General features: G+C 37.3%; 1 long non-coding RNA gene across 1 annotated transcript in view; it reads right to left on the bottom strand.

Moving 5' to 3' along the window:
- Window positions 1–1,767: 1,767 nt before the first annotated feature.
- Window positions 1,768–15,911, bottom strand: part of LOC145553211 (uncharacterized) — a 61,375-nt gene continuing 47,231 nt past the window's right edge. The window contains exon 3 of the long non-coding RNA XR_014089500.1: window positions 1,768–4,229. This is a non-coding gene — a long non-coding RNA (uncharacterized LOC145553211). The remainder of the gene's footprint in view (window positions 4,230–15,911) is intronic.

Raw genomic sequence — 15,911 nt, 5'->3', positions numbered from 1 at the left:
TTTTGTGTCTTTTTATGGTTCTCTCACTAAATAAATCTCGAGGTAAATGAAGGTAGAAATGCATACATTTGCGTGCTTTCTGGCATGTTCGCTCGCTCGTGAAATCTTGCACATGTACTGTGAATTTAGCAGCTGTGGGCTATGATCACCCTCAGTCAAGAAAGAAAGAGAAAGAGAATGGAGAAAAAAACACCGACCACATTTAAAAAAAAAAACAACAACAATAAAAAAAAAGCCTTCAGTGCTGCTCAAACTTTTCTGCCTCAAAGCCAGCGACCTAGATCCCATACAGCCAACGATGACACATTGACGCCCAGCTGTAAGACCTCGTTTGGCCTAATTCACTTGAGATTTTCCTTTTCACCCCATGCACACTCCACCATCACAGCTATTTGTGGCCGGATTGATATTGGCCAAAAGAGGCAGCGATAATAAAACACCCTAAACTGCTCCTGAGTGACCTTTCGTGATGTCAGTTAGTTTGACATTTTCCTGCGATGAACCAGAAATTGCTGTCAAATACTAGCATTGACATGGCAAACACAAATGACATGTGAAGACAGTCATGAACTGTAAGTGACGTGCATGGATATGATCTCCCCCTTTTTTTTTTTTTTTTTCAAAGGACAGAGGTGCCCTGAAGGGATGCATTTCGTAAAGAGAAAAAAGTTGAAGGAACATGCAGAGGAGGATGTGGTAAAATGTCTGTCACTGATATAGGTGGCAGAGGGTGTTGGACTGATGGCATTTTAGCATCGCTCAGGCGTCAGGTCATACGCCTCTAATGTCAGAGGTGCTTCGTGCGCTAATTGAAGTAATTCAGTGCTGCTACTAACGAGAGTTAAAGAGTTCACCTTCTTATCACCACGGATTGGACATCACGGCCTAGTGACCGTGGCACCTGTAAATCAATCTGAACAGCTAAAAAAACTAAAGGAAAAAGAAAAGACGGGTGGGAAGGTACAGTGGAGCAATGCCACTTTCGAGGGCAGTAAGCTCTCAATCAATTTTGGTCTGAAGTGGCAATCTGTGACAGAGTTGAAATGTAAATAATAACGTTGATTGTTGGGTGAAGATGAAAAGAAGGTGGTTACAATGCGTGATCTCTTCCAGATTCAGAATGTTTTTGAAGATCAAGCCAATTAGTAATGGAGCTAAAGCTGTTTAAATGCAATTGTTAGCATGACATTAGAAGCATTAGAAGAGAGTAGCTGAGCTATAAGGAGAACCACCGATTCAAAAGAGCCCAGACCATGTTCATTACCACTTTATTGCATTCTTTTGAATTGCTAATCATAAAAAAAATGCACATTGAACAGATATGTATTTGCGTTTTCAACCATATTGTAAATTGTGTTAATGCAGATTATAGAGTGAGACCAAGCAGTGATTCATTTAATGGCTATGATTTATAAAACTCTGCTTGGCCTTGCTCCATCTTACTTAAATCCTCTCCTGATTCTCTTTAGTACCGGCTATCCTCTTTACTCCAACAATACTTTACTTTTGCTTGTTCTGATAATAAAAATAAATTAATACAATAAGTATTCAGTGTTATGGCTCCGAGGGAAGACTGTGGGTAAGATGAGTCATTTTTTTCGAATTTAGGATCACAACATCAAGAGAACTTTTAGTTTGGTCGCTAACTTGTATATCTGCATATATTTCAGAATATTGTGCATCCCGTCAATCAGAACAACTGCAAACAGAGCAATTAAGATAATATAGTATGTCCAAAAGAAGTTTTCTCATGGTACAACTTGTTACATAATGCCCCCTGTATACATTTGTCTCTTTACCATTGATTGATGATTCATAATAAAGTACCATTTCAAGAGGTAGATAATTTCTGCTTTATTCTTAAATGTTTTCCAGTCAGTTATTCTGGTATTGTCTCATGTTTATGTCTCAAAGACTGCAACTTGCTTTATATAACATAACATGGAGCTACAGAAGTGGGGAGTGGAATTGAATGAAAAGTTAACTGTTGTCCATAGTTTTGTTCAACGGGAATCAGAGTTTGTAGACAACTCTGACAAGTGAAATAAAATATCGTCCGTCTTTTGCTTACACTGATGAGGTGCCTTGTCAGGAAATAGAGGTTTGCTGGTCAGCCTGACTTCTTCCCTCAGAGTGACCCCAATTCACAACATTGGTACAGCGAAGGTCAGACCAAGAGCAAACACACAATGTGGGAAGAGTGCATGGGGCAAATGGCCAGACAAGAGAGTAGCTATCTGACAGAACCGGCAAAGAGAATGAAGAGAAAATGAATGCATATCAGTGCGCAGGGATATTGTCCAAGTGATAATTAAAAATAGTTCACGTCTTGCTCCTGTTCAGTTTTGTTTACCCAACAAGAAATTGTCATGATATGTATGGATATATATATATATACTACCTTCTTGCCTGCTCCCAATTCTTGCTGCTCTTTACTCCATGTCTGCTGTTTCTGCAGTTGCCAATAGCAACCAGCTGAACTAGAAGAGATTTTTGAGTTGACACATTAATATGAAAGACATTTTTTTGCCTTTCCACTGCATCCTTCTTCTGTAGATCATTGTGGATGACGCTGTACATTTGTTTTCTGAAGCTCGGTGAGTTTCTCAGAGAGGGAAATAAAAAAAAATAAATAAATAAAAATCAGCGGGTGGAGGAGGAACGAGAGGGGAGGGCAGACTGTTGCACATGTCTGTTGCCATGGGGATTCTGGCGCAGTGACTATGCAGTAATGTGGCTGCAGGAATGGAGGATTTGTTTTCACAAGGGAGGTTCCGGCAAAAAAAAAAAAAAAATGTAAAAATAAAATGGAGTGAGCATGAGCTGGAGCTTCAGTCCCCAATTATGTGAAGGGGGCATTTATTTTAAAAAGAGAGTTAACAATGCTTTACTTAGAGCAAGGTGCTGCCTCATAGACCTTTGATGTTTTCATACTACCTCACCGTCTAGATTAAATTAAGGCCACCACCATGAGTGGATAGGAGAAAAATCCATTTCAATAAGGGGAACAATGGAGAGCTAATGGAGGCTTCATAATTGCATGTTCCCAAGATAAACGTGTTAATCAAATACAAAGCTTGTATAGAAAACAGTAATTTACTTTTCCAGGAGAGAATAGTGCTTGGAATATTGAAGATATAATCACTGGACCAGATGAATTAATTCTAATTAATAGTAAATAAACTGTGTCATTAATATGGAAGTTAGAAAAGTCGATGGCCAGGCCTTTTGTGCAATTGAAAGTGGCTGCTATACGTTGGCTGAGTCCAACGCTTCGCTGCTCAGATTTAATTCTGAGGTAAGCAAGAGACTTGAGAAAAGCAATAATACATTTTATTTTACAGTATATGAGTAAGTGAATGACTGAATGTAGTGTAAAGCACTTTGGAGTCATTTGACTTGACAAAGCGCTACACAAATGTAGACCTTTTACCATTTACAGAAGTAAACATCATTAAAGCCACCAGGGCCCAGCGGCTGAATGTGCAGAGTGATTTGAAAATAAATTAAATAACATGTAAAAACCTAAAATCAGTGTTTCAGAATTGTTTGCTATTAGTAGAGTCTTTATTCCCTCGAAAATGAACTGTATGTTTTAATGATTTATAAACAAGCAAATAAAACATAATTACCTCTCATGTCATCATAGGTTTGTCTATAGCCAGAGGCATATTTACTAAATTATTGCTTTTAATAACAAAAAACATCATTTTAGAGTCATTCAAGTTTAAGCAGATGTAATGTTTGTCCATGTCATATTAAGGGTTAGAATTAGCAAGATAAGTACTAGTTTTGAGAATTTATGCTGTTAATGCAAAAGAAAAAACAGAGCAGTCTATGATTCGACAAGAAATAAATATCCCTGTTGTAATCTGTCATACCTCCAGAGATGAAAATTAAATAAACAAAAAGGTTTTTAATAAAACAAATACAAGACGTTGTCTCTCCTAAAGGAGTCTGTAATTCTTCAGGATTCTTTCCCACAGCAGCTCAGAGAAGTCGGATCCAGACGTGCAGTCATGAGATACGCAAACGACTGGCTGCAGTATATTTTGGAGCAAAGGCTTCTTTGAGGACGTCCTCACTTGTCCAGTGACGTCCAGACGCAGGAACATGCCTGCCCGCCCCCAGTGCAGCCAGTGAGAAAAGAGAGAGACATTCTGTTGTGAGGTTTCATGTAGATTTATGATGTCACTGATATCCCAGCTGCGACTCCTCCATCCGGGGATCTGTGCAGGAAAACAATTTAAAGCTGTGCATTCTGGGATTCAGAGTTTGTACCAGTCTCCTTTTTGTCCCAACCTAACAAAGTACATTTTTTAAAAACTAGAAATATATTTTTGAACCATCTGAGCCCCTCTGTATCTCTGAAATGTACATGCAGCAGGATTCTTCCCAAAAGGTGGAGATAAAATATATTTAAGGAGAAAAAAAAACACTTTTGTTTGCAATGGGAGCAGCAATGCAGCTAGGAGAAAATCAATACACCCCAACAACTTGAGATAAGCAATAGCTAGTTCCTGATGTTTTTAAATCTAATATATTAAATGCTAATTGAAAAGGGATTGATATGTTTTTGTTTTCTACAATGTTCTTTTTGTTGTTAGTAGAGCATTTGTGTTTGTGTTGTAATTGGCTTTTACCAAAAAAGCCCGTTTCAAAGCTGCATAATGTTTATATGACTATTGTCAGAGAACAGAGCCTAGATAGAGAATAGATTTTCTTATTTTTTTTCAGAGATAATTTAATTATAATTCAGTGTTTAATTATCAGAAAACTATCTGACTGACTCTAGGGAGAATTTGTTTCTGTGCTGCTTAGAGACGTCATCCACTTTAAAACCAACATTTCTGCTCTATTTAGCAGCTACATTTGGACATGTGGTTACTCTAGCGGTTTTGACACGTACTACATGACCACAGCCTTTTTTTTTTCTCAGTCTTGACCTTTGCTGCATGTCATTTCATCTCACTCTCTTCCCCTTTCTATATTTACAGCTTTTTGAGATTTTACAAACTTGTATGACTTCAGAAAAGTGAAAAAAATAAAACATGTTGAATATTAAGAGCTAATACATATAATTTGTTCATAGTTTCAGACATCTGTTGATCATAAGCTAACAAGAGCTCATCTATCCATCGTCTCCCACTTATCCAAGGCTGGATCATCGGGATTCCAGGTAACACTCTCCAGCTCATTCTGGGCATCTGGAGGGGCTCCTTGACCAAGAGGTAAATATTGTTCCTCCTCCGTGTTTGTGTCGTCACCTGGGTATCCTTTCTATGTGACACGCCAGGAGGCATCCTAATTTTACCAAACCACCTCCACCGACTCCTTTTTGATGAGCAGTGGCCGACCCTTTCCATGCACCTTGAAGGCCTTGGCTTGAAAACATCAACAAGAACACATCATTCATAAAGATATGAGACTCCAAAGTTCCCAAATCAGACACTCTCCAGTCTCTGACTACAGCTTAAGATGCTGTGCATGAACACCATAACCAACACTGGCTATAATGTTCAGCTCTGACGTATTTTCATCATAACAAGTAGGTGAGCCTGTTTAAAAATAAACTGGTAAGTATAAAAAGTTAAGGTTGATAACCCAACTTCATAAATTCTTTATTACTCTCCAAAATGTATGAAAAAAGTTATTTTGACTGTAGAAACATGAACACTAAACACGAAGGGCTGTTCTTATGTGCCTCGTTCAATTTGTAGAAAGAAGGTAGACATAAGAAAAAAGTAGATTAGAAAAAAAAACATTCAAATGACAAATTCAATGGAAAAAAAATGCCTTATAGCTTGTCGAGACTAAAAAGTAATGTATATATGCAAAGGTAACGGCCAACTAAATTAATATGCATTGGCCTTTACAGTATCATCTATGAATATGATAATAATGCCAACAAAAAACAGAAAAACGCTTTGCTTCACCATGGTCAAACATGTTACCTTTAATCTGCGTGTCAAACTCAAAATGCTTAGAAGCTATTGGGTTTACAATTTTCCAATCTGACAGATGCCACTAAAGAGGGGTTTAGTCCTTACGTTACCTTCAGGTACCCTTGCAAATCACATGAAACAAGGTCCCCAAACACTTAGACTGGTGTGTGCCAAGTTGGCAGGGCATTACTGTCTCTGTAAGCAAATGGGGACGTAGGGAGTGAGGAAGACTTTAACAGTTTAATAACCAGGCCGCTCCAGTGTTATCAAAGGAATTAGAGAGGAAGCCAACAGGATCAATATGTGGGCCTTTATCCGTTTTACAAGTTCAGCGTTTTGATTGAAGAAAGAACTCCGGGGACACACAGCGTGTCCATAATGGAGCCAATTAAAACTTTTCATCAAAGTCTCAGAAGGGACTTTGATTCAGTAACAGCTGAGTTAAACTGTTTTTTGATACCGCGAGATTAAATTGCACGGCATATTTCTCTGACCCGTTAAAGAGCCAATGAGTAATTCTTTTACTGTCAGCTGAACACCGGGAACACAACAAACAATAACCATATGTTATCCCCATGGAGGTGATCCTTTGGGAGAGTGGAGCTAATCACCTTTAGTTTTACTCGCGGAAACAGATGCGATAGACCTGGGAATTTCAGTTTTGTCCCTGAGATCGGAAGGGTTTGCCTGTGGAGTGCTGAGTTAGAGCCGTCGTTTCAAATTCATCTTCAATTTCCCAAGAGGAGCGCTTGAGCACATGAGCTTCTTTAAACGTCATCATGTGGTGTTGTCACTGTGTTTTGGTTTTAAACTTTATTATGTTTTGTTATTTTGTAAAATTGATCGTAGCTCTGACTGTCTATGAGTCCATGCTCTGTGAATAAACCGTAACATCGATGAGGAGATACATTTGTACTCATAAAAGTGAAATTTCTGGAATTCAGACTTGTACAGAAGTCCTGAATAATTTCAGAACTGCAAAAATCTTAAAATTGACTTTTATTAAAAAAAAAATTTAAAAAAAGTTTTTCAAATATTTTTTTAAAACTTCCACTATGTTGTGACGGCAAAAGATGAGACTGAAAATCTCTGAAAAACATCGAGCCCCTCTGCCTCCTCTCTGTGGTCCTACTGTCGTCTGCAGAAATCCCAATCAGAAACAACCAATCAGAAGCAGGAGGAAGGTCTCAGCCCCATCTGCTGGGAAGATTTTTTAACAGTAATTATGAATTACTATTTGTAAATAAGATGCACCTGTTCACTGTTTCCATACATGCACACACATACTTGGACTTGTAGACTTGCCTTTTTGTCTGCCGTTCTATGAAGCACATTAGTTTTCCATGTCCCTGCTGTTAAGGGACACGACGCCCTTTAGCTTGACTCTTAGCCAGTTTGTGAAGATGAATGACTGAGAGAGCACAGTGTCTACACTGTTCATCATTGTACTTAAGTTGACAATAAGAACATGAAGTATTCCCAGTAGGTTTTTTTTAATTAGTTTTATTTAGCTAATTAATCCAATAACAGAAGAAGTATGCATTATGCTAGTAATTAAAGGCAGGATTTTTTTTTTCTTACCCCCCTCAAGTAAAATCATAGAGAGAAGAGGTAAGTGAATCCTCACTATAACCAACATGTATGCCGTTTTTGTTAGAACTGAAATGTTATTTTTCCTGACTTGCATTCAGCTGCCATTGTTTCCTTGCTTCACAACACTGAAAGCAATCCTATTACTGGGACTGAGCGTGTGGGTTGCAGCTACAATGCAGAAACACTCAAATTAAAGGGATTCAGTTATTAAAGTTATTCAGCTACAGATTCCCAAGTGGAGTTTATTTTCTGCAAATAGATCAATGAATGTGAATGATACTCTGTTTTTTTTTACTTTGATCTAGACCAGTGTGGGTGGAATTTAAGGTTAATTTAGCTCTCATTTGTTATTCATTCTCTACTCCACTCATGTATTACCAATGGTCCAAACATCTGTAATCCTTTATACAAAGAGAAAGGAGCTATAATCCTGGTACAGTTACGATACAATTGCTTGACTTTAATGATCAAGACACAATTTAGAGCAGTATCATTATGTGGTGCCAAAAGTACTCACTGACAAAAACAGCTAAGTGCCACAATAAGAGCTCAGAGGGAATTGTTCCATTTGGACATCATTTGAGACAGTCAATTAAAAGATAGCAGGTAGAGCTAAGGCACAGGGTCAGGAGGACATATTGGGTCATGCTAACACGTGAATATGCTTTGATCTATATTATTTCATACTTGTTCTGGTTGTATGTTTGGAGTCATTTTCCTGCTGGAAGATGAATATTCACCTCTATCTTACGTCTTAGACTTAAAACATGCTCTCTTCCAGGACTGGCATGTACCCATCTCCAACCATTACCAGATCACCATCCCTATCAATACTGAAGAAGAACAATTCCCACTGCATGCTGCTGCCATCGCCATGCTTTAACATGTGTTTGGAGAGATATTAATTATTTTTCCAATACACAGAATTTTCCATGTGCACACAGTGCATCTGGAAGATATTCACAGTACCCTGTTATGACAATGTGCATGTGTGTGCGTGTGGGGGTGTGCGTGTGTGTGTGTTTAGCAAGGGCGAGGATTGGCGTCGCCCTTGTTTTTGCAAGGGCGACGCTAATGTTTATGCTTGAATGGAATCGTTCAAGCATAAACATCATCAGAATGTTTTCAACATAAATGTGGTAAACATTTTATGATAAGTCGCTAAGGTGGTTTATTTCTACAGGCGCTCACTTGGTAAAAAGTTACTAACAATTCTTATGCTCAGCTTTGCTCTAGACAATTCACCGTTTTGTTTTTTTAAAGTAAGAAATTCCCAATAAAATGTGGTTCTACAGTAATTTTTCAAAGATACTTTACAGCAAAAAGTCTTCTTCAGCTCCCCTTATTAGACAAGAAATGTATGATGTTAAAGTAAGAACATGTTTCTTATTTTATCGCACATCGACATATATTCTGCTAATTTCTCTCTTCACGCTGTAAATAACCCAATTAAATTTTTGGAAGCAAAATGCAATTATTTTTTTAAGGATCGTCATCAGTGAGAGCGTCTTTTCTTTGTTCATTGTCTTGGGGATCCAGAAACATGTTGCAGCTACAGAGGATTCTGCATAAGTTGCGAAATGAAACTTCATTGATTACAACTAATGACTAAATCTGATGAAGGTTGATGATGTTGCTGCATTGTGAGTAGCACACAGGCAACCACTGCAGCTCATTATTTATAATTACCTCTTCCCTTTTCAGTCTTTAGGCATCACTTTTAGCCGTAGCAGCTCAGAAACACAAAAACTGCAATTTCAATTTTTTTTTCCAACTAGTTTTTTCAACTTCTGCGCAGTATTAGATTTGGTTTTTTTTAACAGTGACCACAGCGTAGTTAGGCTTCATTAGATTGCTGGAATTAATGAAGTAGTAAGGCGCATTAAATCACAAACTAGTTTTATGAAGTTAATTACAGTCATAAGGAGTGTTGATGTTAAATAGCCACAGGTGAGAGTTTTTCCTGAATACAATCACAAGCAAGTGATTTATAATTTTTTTCTCTGTCTAGGAAATGTATGGACATTTAAGCTGCTAATTCTAATAACTCTGGTCACTAGGTGAGAATATTAAGCTAACAAAACCAATTAAAATAAGCAAAGATTACATGCAGAGACAGTATGTATTTGAAATGCTTTCACCATGCCACATTTTCTGGATAATCTCCCTCATTACGCAGGATTTTATCAAGATGGTCTCATTGTTCCACTTACATCTTCAGAGTGAACATTAAAACGCCACCAGGAAGCCACGCATACTTTAATTAATTGAACTAGGCAGTTCACAATATTAAGTGATATTATATATAATATTATATGATCATGACAAACAGGCATAATTACATCCGAAATAAAGTTAATGTATTGAAATCGGGAAATTAGCTGCCGTCACACAGAATTTACCTCCTCGTTTATATCATTGTTCAGTTTTAATTCTGGTTCTTCTGACGGTGCCTAAAGGGCACCACTTACTGAGATTTATCCACAGCAGCCTCAATTTGAAGCGACTCATGTAAAAATCACATGACCATACAACAATACTAAGTAAAACTGAGTTGGTTTGTGGGGAATGATGGGCTCAGAGGATTTAATGAACTTAAACCTCCCAGTGAACCAGGAATACTCCCACTTCACCAGATGGCCAATCCTCTCCTGGCTCCCAATCTGGATTCTTCCTCTCTCCACCACTCTTGCTGAGGCAATGTAAAAAAAAAATAAAATAAAATAAAATATCCTCTCTATAAAGCCCCAGCTGCTCAAGTTATATTTTGATTTTGGGTGCAACGGGATGCGTGCACTTAAACTCAAGATTTAAGGCTGAGTCATAAAGCAGGAAGGACAATAAATTCACTCTTGTTTTACTCTAAACAATCACTGTAAAAGTTAAATTGAACAATTAAACTTTTCCCTCTGAGGAGGAAGTAAAGCATTAATTCAAATATACAAATTCACAGTTATTCTGTCTTTTTCCTGCTTAATTTTATATTATCTGTAGTAAGAAAACATGGCACCACATTTCAAAACAGAAAAAGAAGACAAGCACTTCATCTTTTTTCTTGTACTTTATTTTACAGGACATGCGTAAATGTTTCTTTTGGCTAAATTTCATAAACTGTGTGGCTTTGCTAGAATAATTCTGATTGGGAGCAAGCAATTGTTTTGGCTCAGTGATATTAAATTTTAAAATAACTTTAAGGTAGCAATTGTAGTCACAGGATGATTAAGCTGCTTGGAAATTGTCTTACAGCTTTAACTTTAACATGCTTGTCTATCCTTTTCTGGTAACACTTTATGTGAAGGGCGGTGAATAAGACTGTCATGACACTTTCGTAAACATGACATAACACCTGTTATGAACATGAATAAGCCTTCATGAATATTTATGACTGTTGTCATAAAGCATCATTTGGTAAATTATGACACTGTTAATACGAAGTTGACATTATTCAAAATGTCTTTGTTATGACAACTTGACATTAACCAAGAAATCATTACTGTTTAAACTTTACCTTTAATAACATAAAGTTACCTAATTTTTAAAGTGCAATCAGTAATACTTTTATAACAAATTTATATCAGTATATACATTTTGAATAATGTCAACTTTGTATTAAAAGTGTCATAATTTACCAAATGACGCTTTATGACAACAGTCAAATATTCATGAAGGCTTATTCATGTTGACGACAGGTGTTATGTCATGTTTATAACAGTGTCATGTCAGTCTTATTCACCCCCCTTCAAATAAACTGTTACCCATTTTCTTTCAAATCTAATCGGGACAACGTTCTCCATTACTTCCTGTCGACTGTGTTCAGTGTGGAACGCACCATGTCACCAAACAGCACAGAAACTATTTTTCACCCTTTAAATTGTCAAACTGACTGATTACAAGCTGGAAGTCACAAATTATTAGGTTGTTAGAGGCCACACATGGATTAAAATGTCACTTTGTTCAAATTATTTTGCATGTTTGTTTTATTTTTTTAATGATTGTGCTCAGTCACAATTTAAAAGCAATGTCCAATTTTCATTCATTCTCAGTACATTTTTTGTTGTCATTTTTAAGTTATTTCTGGGATGATTGTGAGTTTTTTGGTCATTAGCAGAAGATTATCCACATGTGCATTTGAGGACTTGTTTAATCGTTGGTCGCTGCTGACTTGTTTGACAGAATAAAAGTTTTTTTGTTTTGTTTTTGTGCAGATGTTTTTAATCTAACAGCTTTTATTTGACAGTAAATTGACATTAAAGTGGGTTATGAGAAAAGCAGAAGACATGCGGCAAAGTTCAATGTGCCGGGACTCAGATTATGAAAAATGAAAATAAAATAAAGTCACTTATATATATGTATATATACATACGAGGGGGTACCCAAAAGTTTCCATACTGACGCTGCTGCACGCGCAGTTTTCGTAGTACACGATTCTGTCACTAGTTATTTGTTCAACCAAGCCTTCTCAATCAGTGTGCCAAGCTATGGGGTTTCATATGGTTGAACAAACGACTAGCTGCAGAATCGTGTAACTGCGCGTGCAGCAGCGTCATTCTAGAAACTTTTGGGTACCCCCTCGTATTTATATATAATAATATTCCAATTCATTGAATGTTACTATATATATTTATGTGAAACCCAGCATGTATTTTTGGTTAACCTTGATAATCAGCATGTAAAAAAGTGCCTGTTTGCTCTCAGTGCTTGAAGTGACGATTTGATGGCCTTTACTTTCTGAGGAGTTAACATAATTTTGTACCCCCTCCGGTATTGGAAGACAATTTACAACATTTCTGTAAGTCATTTGCACTGCAGAATATCAAGGGCACGGTGGAGGACGGCTTCTTGGCAATAGTATTGATCTGCTTGTAAACAGTAGCAACGGAAAATTAATCTAGTGAGGCAGTAATCTATGTGGCAATGACTATGTCCTGAGCAGAGGAGGAAATTTGTTTTCCAATATTACCCATCGAGGGTATAAAACCAAGGGGATAAACATCAAACCAACCAACGAACCAATAATCCATCCATCCAACATTCTTCCAGAAATTCCGACATTTGACAGGGTTGCAAGATGATTTAGATTTTATAGTTAAATATTATATATCTCCCATGGATAAGCACGTTTTAATGTGCTTATCCATGGGATATTGTTTTTATGTTGTTTATTCATCCGTGGCGTTTTCTTCTTATAAATATGGCTGTCGTATTTTTTTCTCTTCTAGGTCTTTTATGATGACATGTTTATCTAAACATTATATTTAATTACTTATTTTCCCATTTTTAAATCTTCATAGTTTTTTTCTATTTTAACCCTGTGTGAAGTGCTGGGTGTTGGATTTAAATGCATGAAAAGGCTTTACAAATAAAACTGAATGACTGACATGAGTCAACAGTCTAATTTTAAGCCATTTACTTATTTACAGATTTGGCTTTGAGACGTGTTCTGATCTAAATGTATTGTTAGAGTTTCCTTTTTAATCAGCAGCCCTGCAGTTTTATGCCAAGCTAGGCTTGATGTGAAGAAATGAACAGAGCTTCCACCATATAGTCAGTAAACATCGCTCACAGTTGTCATCATTATTCAGATTTTTTATTTTTTTTCCAGATTTAGTAAAATAATCATGAGTTCATCATATTTAATGGTATTAGGTGGCAGAACTCACTCAAGCTGCACACTGTGATGCTGCTGCTAATGCCACTGGCCGTCTGCGAGTATCTCTTCACAGAGACGTGTGGAGGTGATGATAGTGGAAGTGCTTTCATTGATGTGTTTGTGCAGCAGTGGTATTATTCTCTAAAATAATAACATCCACCTAGCATTTTTCACTGTCTTGTTTCAGTCTTTAAGAAATGGTCGCCCGTTCTTTTAAGATTATTCTAACTGAGCAAACATTCTGAGGATAAAAACCACATTTAAAAAAAACCAAAAAAAAAACGAACAGTCCTTTGTTGTTACAGTAACTATATTGAAATTACAACTGCAGAACAAACAACTCCACATCACTGTTGATACAAAACCCCTCTTTCTCCTTCAAAGCCTCGTATTTTGCTTTCTCCATCCAGCGAGCTCCCTTTCATCTAAGTATTTTGCCAGATCTATTATATGTATTTGCATGATGTGAAAAAAAACGACCCGGCAGCTTGCATTTCAAAGTGCAATAAAGGAGATAGATGGAATTGCAGTTGTGTTTTATTCCTTAAGCAATAATGAGGACAAGTTTAATATGCTACGTAGTTTGTTGTGCTGGCTTTTATCGCCTCCACCAAGGAGGCTACAAGGGGAAAAAAACATTTGCCCCAACCTCTTCGGAAGGGAGGCTTGTTGATGGAATAGGACGCTGGTGTCGTTTCCTGGATTACAGAGCACAAGGACAGGCTTTGTATGTGTTGTGATCCGTGGACCAGACAGACAGCACAATGGTAGTCGGGCGCCTCAAGGGAATATGCCGTTACCTACAACACCAGTCATGAACGTGTAGATTTTCACACTACTTTTTCTTACACAAAAGCACAAGAAAGCAGGAAAGGCGGTGTTTATGCTGCAGCTCCCTCTTTGGATTGTGAGCATCACAATCCAATAAATGTGTTTGGCTCACAATATCCACTATATATATATATATATATATAATATGGTTTTTTTCCTGCATAGCTTAGCTTGGTTTGCTATTTCACCTTCTTTTTTATAGTAGCTTTTTATAGTAGCAACAGCAAATGTTGCTACTTTGAATTTTACTTACCAACATCTAACAAAGACAGTTTAAAGCCTTCACGTGACAAAGACTTTGGCTCTTTTTGTCGTCTCGGGGGAAACATTTCATTGAATTTACAATGTTTACATTTACATTTCAAATAAAAATGAGCGCCTAATATACTTATGGCAGTAGCTAAAAAAATAAAAAAGATAGCTTTCAGCAGCTACTCTACGCCAGTCAAACCTTTAGCTTGCTGGTTTTATTCCTACCTTCCTTCTCTGAGGCTTCAGATTTACTCTGAAATAACTAAAGCATATTTTGATCCCAGAACACAAACCAGAGTGTCAGCATCTTGTGGAAGACTTGTCTTGGAGGTGTGATAAGAACCTGCTGCGTCCTACTGACTCTAATTATAAGCAAGCAGTCGCTGACACCTGTCAGTCATGTGGAGGTGAGAAGCTGCATATTGAGCCAGTCTGCAGACGGATAGATGTCTGACCTGAACTTGTCTGACAATGACGGGGAGCAACAGGACAGCACCGCGGTTTTTATATGATCTGTTATTAAGGCAACGGAGAAGATTGTGCTTCTATCACAGTGAAATAAAACCCAATGTAATTAAACAAAGATTGAGCACAAGTTCACTGGCCTCTTGACTTCTTCCCTTTAAAACTGAGGACATGGCACCCGTTTACCAACTTTTACACTTTAAAGAGAAGTTGCTTCAACGTTCGAAAAATCAATTGTTCTTCTAAAATGATTTTCATTGAAGGAACAACGTTATGTAAAATCCACTTTTTTGAGCTTTAAATCATGTTCTAATGTTATTCGGCCATCATGAGAAAAGCCAACAATTCAGAACACTGAAACAACTTAAATCTGTTTTAAAGTGCACATCTCACAAGCAGGCCCTGTTGTGGCTCCACAGTTGTGGCTTGAACTTCTTGCTCCTTCTGTGCTTTCATCTTTGCATTGCACATTCTGTCTTTGCAACGTGTATGCCTCTGTACATGCGCTGCAAGATAGAGTCACGGTACAGAAATGATGTATTCACCAAAGCGATGTGTGGCAGTGTTTGTAGGAAGCCATCTGACTAGCATTCTGGGTTAATTTGAGACTTCCCCCAGAGCAAAACAAATGCATTAGTTCATTTCAGCATATGTCCAAAATAACATATGTTGTGTGCAAGTTGCAAAACCCTCCAGCAGTTATAGTGTAGACATTAAGACTGCACATGAGAGTCTCTCTCTATCTAGTCATCTTCTGACACGTTTTAGCTATTTATTTATTTATTTATTTATTTGACAACATAGCCATATTCATTCAAAATACATAGTTTGATAAACTGCCTGATCTCCATCATTGCTGTAGTCATGGATGTCTTTATGCAGCTGCTTGTCATTCTAAAGTCAATATAATCAAACCCACAAAGCAGGAAAAGGCCATAAGAAGATGAGTAATGAGTAGTTTTGAGTGAGCTGTATCCTTAGTTCATCACATAATTAAGAAATGACATTTTAACAAACAGCAGAGGTCAGTTTAGAGGCCTTCGATTAAATACCTTTTGCAGAACTACTGCGAGCTCGGAGGAAAAGCAAATAAAAACTTTTGTTTGACCGCAAAAGAAACTCAAGATTCAAGATTTATTCACTGCTCTTTTGTAGCACACCGACACATATGTGAC

Source organism: Poecilia reticulata, chromosome 10 (assembly GCF_904066995.2).
Source record: "Poecilia reticulata chromosome 10, P_reticulata-male-v2, whole genome shotgun sequence".
NCBI lineage: Eukaryota > Metazoa > Chordata > Actinopteri > Cyprinodontiformes > Poeciliidae > Poecilia > Poecilia reticulata.
This window is presented reverse-complemented; position numbering and strand designations above follow the sequence as displayed.